This window comes from Acomys minous (assembly GCF_964271855.1).
Source record: "Acomys minous genome assembly, chromosome: 3".
Classification (NCBI taxonomy): domain Eukaryota; kingdom Metazoa; phylum Chordata; class Mammalia; order Rodentia; family Muridae; genus Acomys; species Acomys minous.
The window spans coordinates 10680694-10692850 of record NC_140485.1 but is presented as its reverse complement, the minus strand read 5'-3'; positions in this window follow the sequence as shown (position 1 = coordinate 10692850).

Here is a 12157-nt window from a genome sequence, read left to right as displayed (position 1 = left end):
GATCCTCTATTCTTTAAAAACATAGCTTTGCTTATTGAGTATTACCCTAGAGCCTGGACAGGACTTGATCTAATCTTGGTATATGCAGACTCCAATACAAGTAAATTCACATTTTAGGTGTAGCTGTACTTGCACTGTTCCTGTTGAATTTATGTCTGGGTTGATCTCTTACATTATCCTCTGGAAATTCTGGCTAAAAGTTATAGCCTGGCTGCTGTGTATTGTCAGGAGTCAAATAGGGCCTATGCTCACACTTGGATCAAAGATATATAAGTGCTTCAGATATCTACAAGTGCTATCCATCAAACCCATGGCTGATATTTGAATATAAGTGTTATTCTATGAGGAATTATGGCCAAAGGGAACATAGCTAAATGGAAAAAGGAACAGACCAGGGTGCAAGAACATGACATGGTTGAGTGCCTATGATACAGGGTTATGGAAAACTCTGGAACATAGCCAAGGGCATTCTGAGGTAGAAATGGGAGCAGTAATTTCTGAACAAGTGCTCACCAAGCTGATGGATTTAGCCACAGTGGTCCCTATGGCCTTATAGGCCATGAGTCACGATCATAAAGTAGCATGAATAATACTTGCTATTTTGGGAGAGGTAATGATTTTCTATGCAAGGAAAATTTTACCTTCAGTTCACTTCAATAATAATGTGTTGAATACAGAAAGCGTTGATACTATGGCTAGAAAATAGAGGTTTGCAATTTCAAGTAATATGGCTTAATTTTTCATTTACTTATGTGGTTTTATATGCCACTTGAGCAACTGTACACATTCTATTTCCTTTGCAGGAGAAAAGCACACTATAGTTTTATAATCAACAAGTGAAGGCTCAGAGAACAGGGGCAAATTATTCTGTCCCTCAATCCAGACCCACTGCAGGCTTGTCGAATGCAAAACTGAATGGCACTGGCATAAGAACTTGAAGGAGAAAACAGCTGGTGCTGGTTTGTAATTTTTAAAAAGCATGAAAGTTCAGTTTGAATGTAGAATTGACCCAAAGGATAATTTGGTAAGACATACTGTCTTCTTCTCAATCCAGAATCTAGAAAGATTAAATGCAACAGGCAAGATATGATCAGAAAGTCGATGTAATACAAAGAATAGTATAGGTCTTTCCCCAAATATTGCCATGAAGTTATTTTTCAAACGCATGTGTTGAATTGAAGAAACCATAATGGACATTGGTAATGGCAATGAGATATGTCAATGTATCCTGTTCCCAAAGTGTCACCAACAGGAATAAACTATTTCAGCCATGGTTCTTATATACACTATTCATGTTGTCTTAGAGGGTTGAAATGTATTGTATGCTGTAACCTCTGTGGTTAAGTAATCCCAGGAGTACAAAAGTATCATAATAGGTGCCTATATTATATGACATGCAATGCATGCCATGGCAAATAAGTGGCCAGACAATGTTGATTTCATTTGCAGGGTGTTATTATAATGGGAAGAATGAATGCTCTGGATGTAGAAAATTTCCTTGGTAAAGTTCATGCCAACATCATCTATTTCTCTAGTCAACAGTAATTCAGGAAGTGTTAAGAAAAAAAAAATAGCTATGCTACTTGATCAACTATGATGTGACAAATATATAGCCTATATGTAGGGGCCCTTGGTCCAGCCCATGCATGCTCTTTGGTTGGTGGTTCAGTCTCTGTAAGCCCCTATGGGCCCTGGTTAGTTTACTCTATAGGTCTTTTGGTGGTGTCTTTGACCCCTCGGCTCCATAAGACCCCTGAGCTCCATTGGTCTCTGTATCTGCTTCCATCAGCTCCTGGATGAAGCCTCTCAGAAGATAATTATGCTAGGTCATGTCTACAAGGAGAGTAGAGTATCATTAATAGGGTCAAGGATTGCCTGTCTCCCTTGGGGTGGGTCTCAAGTTGAGCCAGTCTTTGGCTATTCCTTCAATTTCTTTTCTTCACTTAACAGCCCTACTTCTTTAAGCAGTCTCTTGTAGAGTATGTATGGGAATTCAGTGCACCTGTATCGTGGTGAATGAATAGTCTAAACAAGCAGAGACTAAGATGTGCAGAAAGCTTTGCCACATGCAGCAATGAGACCTCAGAAATTAATTCCAATGGTGCTCTCCTCAAACAAAACAAAGTGATTTCATTCAGAAGGCTGTCTATATCCATGTACAAGAAGGTATAATTACTAAAGTAAACACACTCATTTAAATACTTGCACTCCTCAAAACAAGGAGGTGGAGGAATAGGAGGAAGTCAGTAAGGGAAAGGGGAAGTCTTGGAAAAGCGGGGGTGGGGATACGTGTGAATATACACAAAATACATGGTATACATGTATGAAATTCATAAAAAGTAAATTTTAACTTCCGTTGCACAAAATATGTTCTTTAGCCGATGCTACTCTGACTTGCTGATGTTTTCCCTTGATGACAAGTGTAATATTGTATATCCAGATGGACTATCAGACCCTTTGATCTACTTCTAAACACTTTCTCATTCTCATATAGTTGTATTATCATCTTGATAAGTCCCACAACAGAAAACTCTGGCACATTTAAGTGGATTGTGTTGTGCGTGGAGGTTAATGTCAGGATAATTATCTTCTAATATTTCTTGAGTCTCCCCATATAATAAAATTGTATCTGATCATTTGAAATTAATTTATCTAGTTTTAAAAATAATTTCAGCTTAGAGGATCTGTGCCCACTTTAAATATTTTAAATGAATGTGCAAAACAATGATTTCTTTATGACATTTTCACGCACATAGATCATGGCCCTTTTCATAGTTTTGGGTCTCCTATCTATTCCTTTGTCCATCCTCACTTCTGGAAGTTCCGTTCCTTTCCCTAAGTAGTTTACATTCTGTTTGCATAACATGTACCCTTTGTTCTCCACTCCTGCCTCCCTTGATTCCCTCCTCCTCCCATGTACATTTTCTTCTCTTTCCATGTGTGTGTGTGTGTTTCATAGATATATATGTATAAAAATCTATATTACACATTAGAGGGAAAACATCAAAATGTTTTATATATGTCTGAGTGACTGATTTTATTTCACAATGATAATTTCTAACTCCGCTTATTTTCCAAAAATAGTTCAATTTTATCCTTGTTGTGGTTAAGTAAAACTCCATTGACTATCTGTGCCACGTTTCCTTTATCTATTCACTCATTAATGGTCATGAAGGCTGTTTTCATATTTTGACTAGTGTGTCTAAGGTTAGAAAAAAACGTGGATGTGCTGACCCTGAGTGCCTTTTTTGCCAGAGTTGCAGATGGACCATACGGTAGTCCCATATTTAATATTTTAAGACCTTTGATAGTAATTATTTTCACAAAGGCTGCACTACTTTTAATTCCATTCAGTAACCTATAAGCATTCATCTATTCAGACCCTCATTATCATTTATAGTTGTTTGTTTTCTTGTTGCTAACCATTCTGACTGGGGCAAAATTAAATTTCAGTGTGGTATTAATCTGCATTCTCTGATGGCTGAGGATATTGCAAATGCCTTTCAAATATTTTGTGGCCACTTTTGTTGCTACAGTTTTCTCATTCATTCTCTTATGTTATTTACTTTTAACTATATGAAAATTCCGTAAAGAGATACAAGGCATTTTTGTGTGATTCGCCCTCCATCACTTTCTCTTGTCCCCATCTTCTCCACCTGAAACCTTCTTTCCAACTGGCTCTTCTTCCTTCCTAGTTCGTGTGGGGTCCAGTGGGTTTATAATTAGGACAGCTTACAAGATCATGGATGGAGGTTGTTTGTCCATTTTGTTTTCCCACTTATTGACTAGATGATTTGGGGTTGTGTGAGGTGTTTTTAAAAGTTTTTTTTTTTACATATTTCAGTTATTAATCTCCAGTCAGATACATAGTTGATAAAGATTTCCTCCCACTCTGTAGGCTGTTGCTATTTATTTTCCTCATTGTGCAGAAGCTTTTGAATTCATGCAGTCTCACCTGACAACTGTTGCTATTGTTTCCTGAGCTACTGCAGTCCTGTTCAGACAATACAGATGTTTTGAAAATCTTTCACTAGATTTTAATAGGTGTTTTCTTTTCATGGCATTATAATCATACCCATTTATTTAGTTAGTTATTTCTTCCCTTTTGTGACTGCCTCATCATGTTGACCAGGTGGTAACAAACTCCTGAGCAGGAACAACTCTCCTACATGGAGTTTCTGAGCTCTAGGTGCCTGGATAACCTAGCTATTATAAGTAGCTTTAAAGATGCTCAAATGTTAGTGCTTATGAAGGATCTGTTAAAAATAAGCCCCTATATTTTTGAGTAGTAAAACTGTATATATGCATTTGAATAACAAAACTTATATGTGTATGTTCAATAAATAAATCTTAAGAATATTTATTTAAGGGTGTATGAGTAAATTACGTAAAAAATGTAAATTAAGATTTCCACTATGAGAAGAAATATGTCTTTAGGATCCCATCACCTAATCCCTGCTGTTCTCAGTCCCACTCCACTCCAGATCACTCCTGCCATTCACCCATGGGAGAGGGCAGAGGGAGAGACTACTGGGAAAGTCAGCTAGAATTGGGCTGGGGACATCTCTGGGATGAGATAGAAACCTCATGCCATGGAAACTCCCAGGAAGCAATGAAGGTGACGCTAGCTATAACTCCTAGCAATGGAGGATTCAGAGCCTCAACCAGCTACTTCCTGTAATCTGGCAAGTGTCGCAGAGTTGGGACTGGGACACCAAGCAAGACACAAAACCTTCAGCCTACAATTTTTCCTCCTGTAAGATGTGCTACGATAAAGGCGGCACTTGTGGGAGTGGTCAACCAATGACTGGACCAGCATAAGCACCATGCCTTGAGAGGGAGCCCAGCCCTGACACTGCCTGGAGGACTAGGACTCAGAGGCTGGCTAGCCCATAGACTGAAGGTAGAAAATGATTCCTAATGACACCATGCTATAGTCATAGACTGGTGTCTAGCCCAATTGTCATCAGTGAGTCTTAACCCAGAAACTGATGGAAACAGATGTAGACACCCATAGCCAAACATGCTTAGGGAATCCTGCAAAAGAGGAGGAGAAAGGATTGTAAGAGCAAGAGTAGTCAAGGATACCACAAGAAAACACACAGAATCAACTAAATTGGGCTCATAGGGGCTTACAGAGGCTGAACTGAAAACCAGGGAGAAAGCATGGGACTGACTTAGGCCCTCTGCACATCTTATACTTGTGTAGCTTGGTCTTTGTGTGGGACTCGACACTCCAAAAGTGCCTGCCTTTGTGATCCTTTGCTTCTTCTATGTTGCCTTGTCTAGCCTTAATAGGAGAGGTAGTGTCCAGTCTTACTGAAACTTGATATGCCATAGTTGGTTGATATCTATGAGAGGCCAAGCCTTTTGAGAAGAGAAACAGAAGAGGAATGGGTTGGTGGAGGGGAGTGAGAGGTAAAGTTGGGAGAGGAGCTGGAAGAGGGAGGGGAATTGCACTCAGATCTCTCTCTCTCTCTCTCTCTCTCTCTCTCTCTCTCTCTCTCTCTCTCTTTCTTTCTCTCTCTCTCTCTCTGTCTTGCTCTCGCTCTTGCTCTCTCTGTAATCTAGCTATATCTCTATGAATTATTTAGGGTCATCAATATTTAAATAAAAGATTTCAATAAAATTCATCTTCTAAGGCATTCAATAGATTTATTATATCCAGTTATTAACACAAAGCCTTTATAGGTAATTCTGTATTTCCTGAATAAACGGTATCTACAAATAATGATGAGTTTTGTTTGTTTGTTTCTAATTCCTTTCTTTTTAAAAGCCATCCTTTTCAGCCACTGCGCTGGCAAGACTTTCAGTGCCATGATGATTAGAAGTTATGATAGCAGGTGTCCTTCCAAGTATTGGAGAAGAAGATTACCCAGGCATCATTAGAGTAAAATGCTCCCTTTTATCCTACCATCTTTGGGTGTTAAGATGATATTTAGTTTTGCCCAGTGCTCTCTCAGCATCTTTTGAGACTCTTTGTCTCTTATTCTTTCTCTATGGAAATCACATTGCTTCAGCTTTCAATATGCAAAACCCATGGATTCTTGGGCCATTCCTTACTTTATCATGATGTGCCATTACTGTTCTGTACATAACGGGGCTTTAATTATTATTAATTTGTGTTTGCCTCAATGTTCATGACAGATATTGACCTATAGCCTCCTTTTCCTTGTTGTCCTCATTAGGTTTCAATGCCAAGGATAATCTGAAGGAAGGAGAAAAAGGAAGCCTCAAGTTTCCTCTCTGTCAACCATTTGTGATTCTGTGTAAGATTCATCTTATTTCTTTCCCAGACTGTTGATAAGCACCAAAGGTGAAGCAATCTGGAGGCTGGGCTTTTCGTTGTTGAAAACTCTTTTGTATTAATACAAATCCTCTGATATCTATCAGGATTATTGCATTGTCTACTTTCTATCAGATTTGGTAAGGTTTTTCTAGTTTATACATTGAATGTGTTTTATTTTAGGAAGAAAGATTTTCACAATATTCTCAGATTATCTTTCATTTACAATACTGCTCCAGTTTTCATTCATTATCCTGGTGCTTTGTGGTTCTTTCTTTGCTGCGAGGTCTGCCTAGCCACAGGTTAATTAATTTCATTACGCTTTATACAAAACGTACAAAACAACAACAAAAACCCAGAAGCTATTGGCTTTATTGATCCCAAGTATTTTTTTTCCATTCACTCTGCATTTAATTAATTTCTTCTCAGTATTTTCTACATGCTTCCTTGTGTTTTATCAGATTCAATTTGATTCTCTCTCTTTATATTTTCAGATGGATGTTTGGACAGAAGGTTTCAAGTTCTTCTCCTCTTATGTATAAACTTTCCATTTATAGATTGAACTACATTGCTGGGAGATTGAACAGAGTCTATACATTATAATTTCAGACTTCTGTTTTTGACCTACTCATGAGTAATTCGATGTATATTATTTAATTTTGACACATGTAAGAATTTCCTTTTAGCTGTTTGGTTTCTTTTTTACTTATTTCTACTCTAATAAGAAACTACATACCATATATGATTTTAACCACATGAAAGTGCAGAGAATTTATTTTTGAGAAACATATTTTGTATACTTGAAAATAACAGTTAATGGGTTTCAGCTGCAACATACATACTAATTAGTTCTAAAATGTAACTTATAATTTACATTTGCTATCTTTGTATACTGAGAAACTGCAATGAAACTCTTTCCATGAGTGGGATTTGTCTGTCTCCCTTTTAGTTCTCCCACACTGTGCTCTTCACCTCTTGAAGCGACATAGCCAGGAGCCACCTTATACCCTACATGTTACAAAGTTGTATGAGTATTATGAGCTTATGAGATTTCCAAAGGATATAATCCATAAACCAGGGGAAACGGGAATGTGTGAAACTATACTATGCTGCATTCTAATCATGGCTTCAAGCTGATTGGAGAGTCCAGTTCATCTGTCTGAACCTTGAACTTCCCACTGAATCCTCCCAAACGGAATGAACTTTTCATCAACAGCTATCTCCCAAGGGCTGACTCCACCTTCAATCAGCATTTTGACTCAGGAGTTAGCATGTTCAGTTCTATATTTTACCTTGGGAAGTTGTTTAAGTCATTATACAGAGAACCTCTCTTACGCTACGCTTAATTTTTGTTTTAAAGTCTTTTTAATTCATGATAATAGCAGGCACTATTTGGTTAAGACTTGCCTCATCTCCTCCCCATATTGTCACATATTTTTTATTGTGCCCTTAAGGAGCATAATTATTGGAAATTAAATAATGCAAAGTGCATGGGAAAGGAATGAAACCTGGATGTAAGAAGCAAATCCATCAGCTTTAGGGAAAATTAGTTCATCAAGTAGGGATCTCTTAAGGTCTGTCTGTCTCTCTCTTCCATGCCTCACATTTGCTCACCTCTACTTTGCTTTACCTACCTTCTCCATAATTTGCTCTCTCAATTTCCTTATCCTGGTCACAGTATTGAAGACTTAAGTATGGCATTTACAAACAGCTTCTGGTCATAGAGATCATTGAGGTAAAGGCAAACAAGAAGCCAATTTAGGAAAGCCCTCTGCTCACTAGTACCTGAAATAAACCAGGGTACACATTGCTGAAGACATAAGATGTATGGTTTTTCCCTCAAAACTGAGCCCTAGCTTGATCAGAGATCTCACTCTGGAATTCCAACATGGCAGATCAGGCCACTGTGCCAAAGCAAACAAACTAAGGTAAAGGCAAAAGGACATGAAATGGCTTTGCCTCATTTGTGGAAGATGGAGATTAAGCTTTCGTCTTGTACACATTGCCATGAGTCTCAGGCTAAAGCAGGAAGAACCAAGTAGAGAGTGAGAGGAGTAGGGTAAGGGGAGAATTGGGTGAAGAAAGCACTGGGAGAGGGAAACAGTGGGTGAGGACAACAGGCAATTGAGCAGTGTGTAAACCTAAGTCTGATTGGTCATTAGCTCAGTTTGTTTTTCAAGGTGAGCTCCGGATGAGTACCTACCATTGGGTGTGACAACCTGATTCTCTTAAGACAAACATTTCTGCTTGGAAGTGATCTTATCTTGGGGTGCTTGTCTAAGTACTATTCTATTTCTAAAATGTAAGGTGACTGGAGGATTAAGACAATGACTAGAGGTTTTTCAGTGGCTTTCCAGGAGTCTGGAATATGACACTAAATGTTAACAGTAAAATATTCCAGTTACTCTTGCCTTTGTTTCTTCAGGCTTGAACATAGGAAGCATAGATTAGGCAGTACTAGTTTTTAGATACTCCTTGACATAAACAACATACTTATACGGGGCTGGAGAGATTGCTCAGTGGTTAGAGCATTGAATGCTCTTGCAGAAGAACCAAGTTTGATTCCCAGGACCCTCATGGCCGTCAACAACTGTCTGTATCTCCAGTTCCAAGGGGATCTATGTATTCACCTGGTATATTTGAGCAATGCATACCCATGGTACATGGACATACATGCGAGCAAAACCATCATACACATAAAACTAAAATATGTAAAATTGATTTTCCAAAATTTTAATATGCTTAAGTGCATGGCTAAGCAGGAGTTCAAGCCTCCAAATTTAAATGTGGAAAAAAAGTAGATATGACAGACTTTAATTCTCTTTTTACCTACCTTGTGAGGCTGATGAGGTCCTTCTAGCAAAGGCAGTTCCTATGTACCTTTTATAGACTTCTGTAATACGGTAACAGGGTCTAGAGTTTAAAATACCTATAGGAAATGTCATGCTGAGAGTAAAATTGGTCCATTCCAAGAGTAAAGGCTCCTAGCACCAGTATAAAGGTTCATCTCAGAAGAGAGAACATATTTTAGCAGCTAACAGGCCACAGATGCACAACACATGCATATTTACTTGCTGTTGTTTCATCCACTGTATTAGTTCTACTGCTATGGATAGAGCAGTGTCCAAGGGAAATTTTCTATTCTCCCAGTTTTGGCTAAGACTATAACTAAATTCATATTTCAATATATAATTTTAGCTTCTGTCTGTCTGTCTGTCTGTCTCCTAGCTATAATCATTTTCTTTTAAAGCAGGTAAGCACTTGAGCCAAGAGTTAGGTCTAATGACCAAAGAAATCAGTAAAACTTAGAATAACAAAGATTAGCACTTTAAAGCAACTTTTGACTCTCTGTTTTGTGGACTGTTCTAGAAAAATGCCAACAAATTTCTACTCACTGCAGAAGGGTATCAATAGATAGAGGAACTAGTCTATGTAAGTTTAGCATGCTTGGATAATTGATTTAATTTGGGCTACTTATAGGAACATAGCTGAGGGTTACCTGCAGGATCATGGACACCTTATGGGGAATTGTACCTTAAAGAAAAGTCCTTAATTCACAGCAACATTTAATTTCTTATACTTCCTCTACAGCAACAACTCCTGACTTTCTTCACATTTAATGGCAAATATAAATGGCTCCAATTTTGTTTTGCCATTACTGCCAAGTCCTGACCAGTGGGCAGCATTCCATGATTCCCTGTAAGCCTTGAGATGGCATCAAATAAATTAATATAATCAAACTTCATAATTTTTGTGACTCTGATCTATACATATCATTCATTACCCTTCCTAGGAATTTCTCTCTTTAGCAACCCAAGGTCCTTTTCTCTTATCTTGTTGTTGCCATCAACGAGGGATGAAGGCATCCCAAGAACAGAAAAATGGAATTATCTATCCAGTGTTCTCAAGGCCTTACATGTTTTATGAACAATCCAAGGCAGACATGAATGTCTGTCCACTCACCCCAGTCAAGGCACAGAGAAACCAAAAGGAAAATTACATCAAAGTCCAGGAACTTGATGCAGAGTTTGTAGAGATTACTTGTGAGACTGTCGATAAGGGATTACTACTTGGAGAGACGTGGGTGATTCAGAACATAAATGGAGTTCTCCCTCCATTAAACTTCTATCCCGTATAGTTCAGCATTCACTGAGAAGATGTGCCTGTAGCATAGAATTACATGCTGTTGAAAGGTGTGCACAAGAGGGCTCTAGGATGACCTGTAATGGCCGTTCCTCCTTCTATGAGGAAAGGACAGCAGGTAGACCTTGCTGAGGGTCTCCTGTGGGTGTTATGATTCAGCTATGTTGTATCCAGAGGACATTGTCCCACAATATTGTCACAGAAGAGAAAGACATAAAAAAAAAAGATGAGACATAGAACTGATAGCGAACAACTGAGATTACATTTCAGAGTAAAATAAAAATATCCCTTTGGGGGCCCTTGCAGAGGAGAAGCAGCTTCTGCAGATGGTTTGTAATGCCTAGTGCTTTAGGTAGCTCATTGTGTAGGGAAACATCATTGGAGGGGACGATTATTCTTGAATTGTGGTGGAAGGAGGAAGGGGAGTTCCAGGAAAGGAAAAGGATACAGATTTCAATGTTCTGTACTTCCTTATATGTGCCACAGCATCAGGTGCAGGATGGGAGCAGCCAGGTCTACAAGGTTTATACAAGGGAGATGTCATTATAAGGAAGCAGAGCATTGAGCTGGTAGGACACATTAGCCCCAACTAGCATCAGCTGGTCTTGTTTCTTTACTGTAAATTCTTAGAGCAACAATGAGGTATTCAAGATAAGCATGGGAAGATAAGGAAAGCAGAGTGCACAGTTGGCAAAGGCTGGTAGAACTGCATTACTGTTTACCCATAGCTCACTCTGCCCTTCCCCCCCCTGCCCCCGCGCTTATCAAATATACCCTGCTGTCATTCTATAATTTAGTCTTCCCTAGTGAAGATGCTGTAGAAGTAGGAATTTTAAGGCATGTCTTTGAGAACTGGCTCTTCCCTATACATTTATCTGCTATGGACATATGAATTATGTATGCTGATAAATTTCTGCTTGGTTTGTTCTTGTTAATTTTTCTGCTACAAAAGGTCTCTTCCAGGCAAGAGATTAAGAGAATGGATGAAAAAGTATATTTCACCCCAAACAAGTATCTAGTGTAACGTTACAGTGACATTCTTCTTTCCACAAGGTGAATCATTTTTGGTCTATGAAACAAACTGAGAGGTAAATAAGAAAAAAGAAACATTTATTTTCACAAACATAAAAGCTGCATTCAGTCTGTATTACTTGCTTGCTTCTCTGAGCTCTCTTGTTCCTAGCTTTCTTCTGTCCGTGTTTTTATTGTTTCCATTTTCATCTTCTTGGAGAACGGGGAAATAGAAGGATCCAGAGGGTCCTAGAAACCTACAAGAAGAACATCATGACGGGTGGACCTGGACCCAGGAGGGTCTGCTCAAAGTACATCACCAAGGACAGTACATGCAGTAAACATTGAACCCCTACTCTGATCTAGCCAATGGACCGGACATTCTCCACAGTTGTGCGGAGAACAGGGACTGACTCTGACATGAACTCTGATGCCCTATATTTGACCACTTCCCCTTAGTGGGGAGGCCTGGTGGCACTCAGGGATAGGATAAACGGGAGCTACCAAGATGAGACCTGTTAGGCTGTGACCATCTGGTGGGGGATGTGGTCCTCTTCTGTCACAGACCTAGGAGAGGGGAATAGGGTAAAAGAGGGAGGGAGGAAGGGAGGAATGGAAGGGTACAAGTAAGGGGATAACAATGGAGATGTAATCCGAATAAATTAATTTAAAAAAGCTGCATTCAGACTAGAACTCTAAAATGAAGAGCAAGGTAGC